The 8078-nt window shown below is 56.0% G+C and overlaps 1 pseudogene across 1 annotated transcript; it reads left to right on the top strand.

The window, feature by feature from the left end:
- The first annotated feature begins 500 nt into the window (after positions 1 to 500).
- Positions 501 to 982, top strand: LOC309873762 (dynein light chain 1, cytoplasmic-like; annotated as a pseudogene). The gene is made up of 2 exons: positions 501 to 548; positions 730 to 982. The product of its transcript is annotated as a dynein light chain 1, cytoplasmic-like (transcript).
- The last annotated feature ends 7096 nt before the right edge of the window (positions 983 to 8078 follow it).

The following is an 8078-nucleotide window of genomic DNA, read 5'->3' as shown; positions in this document are numbered from 1 at the left end:
TTTCCGCAGCTGCTGCTGGGCTGAGAAGATCTGTGCTGTCCTCCCGGAGCGGCTCTGCAGTCAAAGGAGAAGCCACTTCTTCTTCCTCTGGTGCTGCTGCTGGACCATGAGGGGCTTCACTGGCTTCCGCCCCAGGTCGTCCAGCCCAGGGAGAAGCCACTGCTCCTTCTTGCGGCGCTGCTCCTGGACCGAGAGGGTCTTTGCTGACTTCGCGCACAGGGCCTCCAGCCAAAGGAGAAGCCACTTCTTTTCGTTCTTCCTCTGCTGCTGCTGCAGTGAGAGGGGCTTCGCTGGCCTCCCCCACAGGGCCTCCAGCCAAGGCAGAGGCTGAGGATGCAGAGTCTGCAGGCTCATGCTGTGGGTTGAGGCACCCTGGGCCCTGTGGCCGAGGGAGCATTTGGTGCCCCTGCGTGGGCTGGCTGGGGCAGGGGCTCTGCCGCCAGCTGTTGTTCCTTCACGTTCCTGGGGATCCTGGCAAAGCAGTGGTCCACCTGCTCTCCATGACTGTCTGGACCTCCACTGCTCTTGTTGGTGTCACTGTGCACCCTGTGTGTGCCACGTCCCCCAGGGCTGCTGGTATTGGCTGTGTTCCCTGTTCGCTGCAAAGTGCCCGTGCATGTGGTGGGAGATTGCATCCCCAACTTTCCCAGGCCCTGGAAGCAAATCCCCCAAAAGCGGAGCAGTGGCGTCACAAGCGGAGCCCCGGAGGCAACCGCCACAGTCTGAAAGGCAGTCATCAAGAATGCAGACATGTCAGAGGAGGAGCAGCAAGATGCTGTTGATTGCGCCACTCAGGCCTTGGTGAAGCACATTGAGAAGGGCAGGCATTGCTGCGCACATCGGGAAGGAATTTGACAAGCAATAGAATCCCACTTGGCACTGCATCACAGGAAGGAACTGCGGCAGCTACGTGACTCCTGAGAGCACGCACTTCACCTACTTCAAGCTCAGCCAAGTTGCTATTCTTTTCGAGTCTGGTTAGAACCATGGACTCTTACTGACACTTGCATCTGGTTACAGGACTTTGCTGGCTCCTATGGCTGGTTACTTCAGCCTTCCTGAGGAAACAAACCTTGGTCTTCAAGGGCAATGGCAGGGATTTTGCTATAGCAGAAGGTGTTACATTGTGGATATAAAAAGGAAAAATACAAACAAAAAAAATAATAATAATAAAAAAAGTCTTCCTTGTATTTATTTATTTATTTTTTCTTAAAGGTTTCATCTTTGCTAGTAGAGCTGTTGGAGGAGTTTGGTCTTTCAGAGTTCTCTAGCCATCTACAGTGTTGCCTCATTTCAGCTTGTGCTATGTGAGTACCGACGGTGTTTTGTTCTTCCTGTTCCAAACATCTCCTCTTTTTATTTTCTTGTATTGCTGGATACACTAAGAAACATGGCTATGCTGTCACAAAGCCCGAACACTTTCTTTTTCTGCTGATGCCTCTTGGAAATTGGATTTGGAAAATAAACAGAATCACAGAATCACAAAATTTCTAGGTTGGAAGAGACCTCAAGATCATCGAGTCCAACCTCTGACCTAATGCTAACAGTCCCCACTAAACCATATCCCTAAGCTCTACATCTAAACGTCTTTTAAAGACTTCCAGGGATGGTGACTCCACCACTTCCCTGGGCAGCCTGTTCCAATGTCTAACAACCCTTTCGATAAAGAAGTTCTTCCTAAGATCCAACCTAAAACTCCCCTGGCGCAACTTTAGCCCATTCCCCCTCGTCCTGTCCCCAGGCACGTGGGAGAACAGACCAACCCCCACCTCGCTACAGCCTCCTTTGAGGTACCTGTAGAGAGCGATAAGGTCGCCCCTGAGCCTCCTTTTCTCCAGGTTGAACAAGCCCAGCTCCCTCAGCCGCTCCTCGTAGGACTTGTTCTCCAGGCCCCTCATCAGCTTCATTGCCCTTCTCTGGACCCGCTCAAGCACCTCCATGTCCTTCTTGTAGCGAGGGGCCCAAACGCCAAGCCCCGATTTAAAATGTTGAAATTAAAAGATTTGGATCCATACAAGTCCATGCATCCGGATGGGATTCATCCCAGAGTGCTTGGAGAGCTGGCTGACATCATCGCGGGACCTCACTCAGTTATTTTTCAATGGTCTTGGCAATCTGGAGAGGTCCCAGTAGAGTGGCAGCTGGCAAATGTTGTACCAATTTTCCAGAAGGGCACAAAAGAATACCCCGGTAATTAGAGGCTCCTCAGTCTCAGGTCAGTGCCTGCTAAAATTATGGACAAGATTATCCTTGAAATTATTGAAGAGCACCTGGGGGACAGTGAAGTCATTTCTGCCAGCCAACATGGGTTCACGAGGGTTAGGACCTGTTTAACAAATTTCTTTTCCTTTATAAAAATTTTCATTTCCACGGGCAAGCATGGCCCGCAGATCCCAGGCTGCCAAGCAGGCGCCAGCTGCCAGAGGCTGCAGGAAGGTTCCAGAAGCAGTGGCAGGACCCCGGGCAGGGGCAGCCGCGAGTGCAGCAGCCGCTCCTGGGCTGTGAGCTCAGGGGCAGACGCCTGCCCCTGCAGGGGACAAGGCAAACCCAGAGCCGAAAACCTAACCCAGAGGTACTGCATCCCCAACTTTCCCAGGCCGTGGAAGCAAATCCCCCAAAAGCGGAGGAGTGGTGGCGTGAGCGGAGTCCCAGAGGCAACCATGACTGTCTGAAAGGCAGGCATCAAGAATGCGGACATGTCAGAGAAGAAGCAGCAAGATGCTGTTGATGGTGCCACTCAGGACTCCCTGCCCACGCTGCTGGATGAGCTGCCCTATTTGTGGGGAAAGGCTGGTGGTTCCTCACAGAGGCTGGGGAACCTGGGCTTAATCCAGGAGTTGAGGATGACAACATCTTCCTCTTCATCCCATCCCATCCCATCCCATCCCATCCCATCCCATCCCATCCCATCCCATCCCATCCCATCCCATCCCATCCCATTCCATCCCAGCTCTTCTGTAGACTGTACATTGCTTCTTTCTTATTTCTTTTCATGATGTAATAAAGAACTAACTGGCAATTCTAGAATTTTCTTCCCACACCCAAATGAATCACCGCACACACTTTGTGGGATGTACTCGAGGCTTGTATGGGACAGAAACGAGAGAATTTTATTCTCAGTGCTGGGTTGCTCAGCTCAGTTGTGGCCCTACAGGAAGGAAGCTCCCTGAGTGCAGGGAGAGAGAGAGAAAAGCTGCTCCCTGATAGGGCGGCTCCAGCCCCACCCTCTGGCAGCCCTGGCGGCCATTTTGCAGTTCTGCTTTCTGCCCGTGCCACAAGCTGGCTGAGGCCTTGGGCTGTCCCCAGCACGGCTGCCAGCGATGGTGGGCGGTATCTAGAGGCAAGAGGCCTTTCTTTGCCTTCCTGCTGAAAGAAGCCTGCTCTCTGGAGAGAGCAGCGCCACTTTTCTCCAAGTTCTGGGGGTTCCATGCTATGTGCCGTGGCCTCTCACTTTGTGGGGGCCTGCTTGTCACCATCATTTGTGAGGGGCTTCTGCATCCCCCCCGATCACTGGTTGTGGCTGGTGCTTCTGGGCTGTTTCATGCAGACCTTTGTCACAGGCACTGAGGATGCAGAGTCTGCAGGCTCTGCTGTGGGAGGAGGCACGCTGGGTCCTGAGGCCGAGGGAGCACTTGGTGCCTTGCGTGGGGCTCCCTGGCTCATGGCTACAGCACGGCGTAGGACTACGGAAACAACAGTCTTGACTGTTTCAAGCAGATCTTCATCACAGGCATTGGAGGCGTGTCGGGCACGTCCCTGCCTCTACCATCACCACAGAGCTGTGCTCACTGGGGCTGGGACAGGCTGATGGCTTTGTGGAGCCCCACGTGTCAGGGGAGGCGTTCTGTGTCCCTCATCTTCCAGAGCAGGGGCTGCTGGAGGACTTGCTGGCCTGCTCTGTGCCGGTGCTGTTGAAGTGAGAGGCGTGCTGTGCCTCTCTTCCCCAGGAATTTTTTCCAGGGGAGTAGCAGATGGGGCAGCGTCCGTGGTTTGCAGTGAGCCAGGAGAGGCGCTTGTTGGGTGTTCTGTTTCTTCTTCTTCTGCCTCCCTGTCCACGCTGCTGGATGAGCTGCCCTCTTTCTGGGGAACGTCCTGTGGGTCTGTGCAGAGGCTGGGGAACCTGGGGATGATGCAGGAGTTGAGGATGATGATCTCCTCATCTTCATCCCATCCCACAGGACTGCTTTCTTTCGTGCTGCGGCCCAGGCTTCGCATATCCTTGCCTGTCCCCTGCCTGGGTTTGACGTTTTTCTCTCTCTGTTGTTTTTGCTTCTCACCCTGGCCTGGGCTAGCTGGTGCAGGGTCTTTCCGGGCAGCCGTTTTACCTGCACATACCCGGGAATCAGGCCCTGGCAGAGCAGTGATTCACCTCCTCTCCATGTCTGCCTGCACCTCAACTGCTCTTGCTGCTGTCACTTTGCACCCCGTGTGTGCCAGGTCCCGCAGTGCTGCTGGTCGTTGGCCGTGTTCCCAGCTTTTTGGCGTTTTTGCCAGCACTTCAGACACGCGGGACTGTGCTGTGTCCTGTAGTGCCGTGCAAGAGTCTGCAGGGCTGTGTGGGGCAGGGTGCCGGCTCTTCTTTTAAATTTTGGGGCCCTGTTGCGGGCTGAGGTGGTGTTCTGTGTCCTTTGGTCCTTGGAGGTCTGCCCGCGGGAGAAAGCCTTGCCTCCCTCATGGCTCCCTGGTTCCAGGCTAGGGCATTTCTAATGGTAGTGGAAACGAAGGCCTTTACTGGGTCTTCCATTTCTTCAGCTGGGGATGCAAGGCTGCTTTTGGACAAGTGCCGGCTCTTCCAGTTTTGGGCCTCTGCTATTGCGAGAGGTGGTGTTCTGGGGCCTTTGGTCCTGGGACCTCTGCTTGAGGGAGAAAGCCTTGCCTTGCTGCTGGCTCCCTCGTAGCAGGGTAGAGCGTTTGTTTTGACAGTGGAGTCGAAGGACCGTACTGTATTGCCCACGTCGTCGTCAGGGGCCACCGGGCTGTGTGGGCCACGTTCCCGCCTCTCTGCCCTCACTGCCCTGTCCCTGTTGCCAGAGATGCAGGGAAGAGGTGGCAAAAGCTCTTGGTGGCTGCGGGCCTCTTTGCCTGACGCCTTTGGCCTTCCTCCCCCTGAAGATGCAGAGGCTGCTGCTTGCAGAGGGGGCAGCTTGCAAGTGGCCCTTTGAGACGATGATGACTGTGCTGCAGGCACTTGCTTGGGTGCTGCTGCCTGAGTCGCTGTCTGCCTTGGCAAAGGCGGCACAGCTGGCAGCTGCATTCTCTCTGCCTCATCCTGGCCTTGTGGACGAGGGAGCACTTGGTGCCTTGCTCGGGGCTCCCTGGCTCATTGCTACAGCACAGCGTAAGACTGCGGAAACGACGATCTGGGCAGTTTCATGTAGATCTCCATCACAGGCATTGGAGGCACGTCGGGCACGTCCCTGGCGCTCTACCATCACCGCAGCGCTGTGCTCACTGGGGCTGGGACAGGCCGATGGCTTTGACTTTGGAGCCCCTCGTGTCAAGGGAGGCGCTCTGTGTCCCTCATCTTCCAGAAAAGTGGCTGCTGGAGGACTTGCTGGGCTGCTCTCTGCCGCTGCTGTTGCAGTGAGAGGCGTGCTGTGCCTCTCTTCCCCTGGACCTTCTGCCAGGGGAGCAGCTGATGATGAAGTTTCTGTGGACTCCAGTGAGCCAGGAGAGGCGCTTGTTGGGTGTTCTGTTTCTTCTTCTGCTGCCTCCCTGTCCACGCTGCTGGATGAGCTGCCCTCTTCCTGGGGAATGTCCTGTGGGTCCGTGAAGAGGCTGGGGAACCTGGGGTTGATCCAGGAGCTGAGGATGACAACGTCTTCCTCTTCATCCCATCCCGCAGGACCCTTTTCTTTCCTGCCCTGGCCCAGGCTTTGCACATCCTTGCCTCTTCCCTGCCTGGGTTTGACGTTTTCCTTTCTCTGTTGCTTTTGCTTCTCAACGCAGCCTGGGCTAGCTGGTGCAGGGTCTCTGATGGCAGCCGTTGTTCCTGCACATACCCGGGGTCAGGCCCTGGCAGAGCAGTGGTCCACCTCCTCTCCATGTCTGTCTGGACCCCGGCTGATCTTGTTGCTGGCACTGTGCTCCCCGCGTGTGCCAGGTCCCCCAATTCTGCCAGTCATTGACCATGTTCCCGGCTTTTAGCCGTCGTCTTTGCCAGACCTCTGCCTGAGGAAGAAAGCCTTGCCTTCCTCGTGGCTCCCTCGTTGCAGGCCATGGCATTGGTAATGACACTGGGGACGAAGGCCTTTACTTGGTTTTCCATTTCTACGGCACAGGCTGCAGGGCTGTTTTTGGCAGGGTGCTACATCTTCTTCAATTCTGGGGCCCTGCTGTGGGGAGAGGTGGGGAGCTGTGGCCTTTGGTCCCAGCTTAGTCAGCTTGGTGGTGGCCCTACAGGAAAGATGCTCCCTGAGTGCACAGAGAGAGAGAAAAGCTGCTCCCCGACAGGGCAGCTCCTGACCCTTCCTCTGACAGCCCTGGCGGCCATTTGGCAGTTCTGCCTGCCCCCCGTGCCACAAGCTGGCTGAGGCCTTGGGCTGTCCGCAGCACGGCTGTCAGTGATGGCGGGCGGTACCTAGAGCCAAGAGGCCTTTCCTTTTCTTCGTGCTGAAGGAAACGTGCTCTCTGGAGAGGCAGTGCCTCTTTGCTGCAAGTCTTGCAGGGTTGCCTCTCACTTTGTGGGCCCTATTTTTCGTCAGCATTTGTGAGGGGCTTCTGCATCCCCCCGCTCACTTGTTGCGGCCAGGGCTTCCCCCCAGGATGTCTGGGCAGGCCCATGCCACTGGGCAGGCTCTGGGTGGGCCTCGTTCCCTGCAGGGGCAGGCGTCTGCCCCTGAGCCCAGAGCCCAGGAGCAGCTCCTGCACTCGCGGCTGCCCCTGCCCGGGCTGCTGCCGCTGCTTCTGGAACCTTCCTGCAGCCTCTGGCAGCTGGCGCCTGCGTGGCGGCCTTGTTGCCGTCCCCAGGGCACGGCTGAAAGGGGATTTGGGGCATTTGCTTTCCAGGGTCTGGGAACGTTGGGGATGCAATACCCCACCACGTGCACAGGCAGTTCACACTGAACAAGGTGGGCTTTGCAGCCTCGTCCTGCCCTCGTAGCCTGCTCCTTCCTGCAGCTGCCACCCCACAGCCCACCTCCTCAAGCAGAAGAAACACCCCAACGGTAGCCTGGAAAGTGTAGGTGTGCCAGGGGCCCCTTGCTGCTCTGGCAATATGCACAACAGAAGAGCCCAGCTCCAGCAGAAGGACGGGATCCGTACTGCCTGGCGCTTGTGCGTTGCCTATGGCCTGAGTAGGCAAGCCAGCATGTAGCCGGAGCCGGTTCTCAAGGCTTTCCCTATTAGTTGGGAACCTCGTGGAGGGTTTTTCCTGAGCTGAGGGTGTTAGCCCAGCTCTTCTGTAGGGGGCAAAAAGGAGGGAGCTGGGAAGCTCCCAGACACTGAGGCCATCTCCAGGGCTCTCCGCAGTGACGCCATCTGGCACCTTCCCGTGAGCAGTGGCCAAAGCACAAGGGCCCATCTTCTTTGTTGGGGAAGCCCCGTGCTGCATTTCCAGTGCCAGAAATGCTTAAATACTGTTCCTCCTTTCTTGCTTTTCAGCGTGTCTTAGTACCTGGGCTGGGTGCCTCCTTCCTTATTAAACTGGGGCTGCTCTTGTTTTTTGCTTTGAGCTCCTCCAGGTAAAGAAGCCCACTTTTCAGCTCTCGGAGAACTTTGCCTGTCTTCCTGGAGTCCCACATAAGAAAGAGACTTTTCCTGTTTCTTTCTCAGGTGAATTTGGCCGCATCGGCAGGAAAAGTGTCCTGACACATGTCCTACTGACTGTCTTTTCCTTGCCGGGCAGCTGCTTGGTGAGCAACAGCTGTTGCAGCACTTCCTCCTCTTGTGTGCTTGCAGGCTGCTGACAGCACGTCAGGAGAGCTTGCAGGCTGCTGACAGCACGTCAGGTTCTTGCAGTGGAAAATTCCACTAACCTTGCATTTTCAAAAGGGATTGTGTAGGTATGAAATGTGTTTATCTGAGTCGTGTCAATATGGAACAATGCTAGGGCCGCATGGTATGATGAATATGATCTT

The sequence above is a fragment of the Aythya marila genome, assembly GCF_965140915.1.
Source record: "Aythya marila genome assembly, chromosome: 1".
Lineage (NCBI taxonomy): Eukaryota > Metazoa > Chordata > Aves > Anseriformes > Anatidae > Aythya > Aythya marila.
This window is presented reverse-complemented; position numbering and strand designations above follow the sequence as displayed.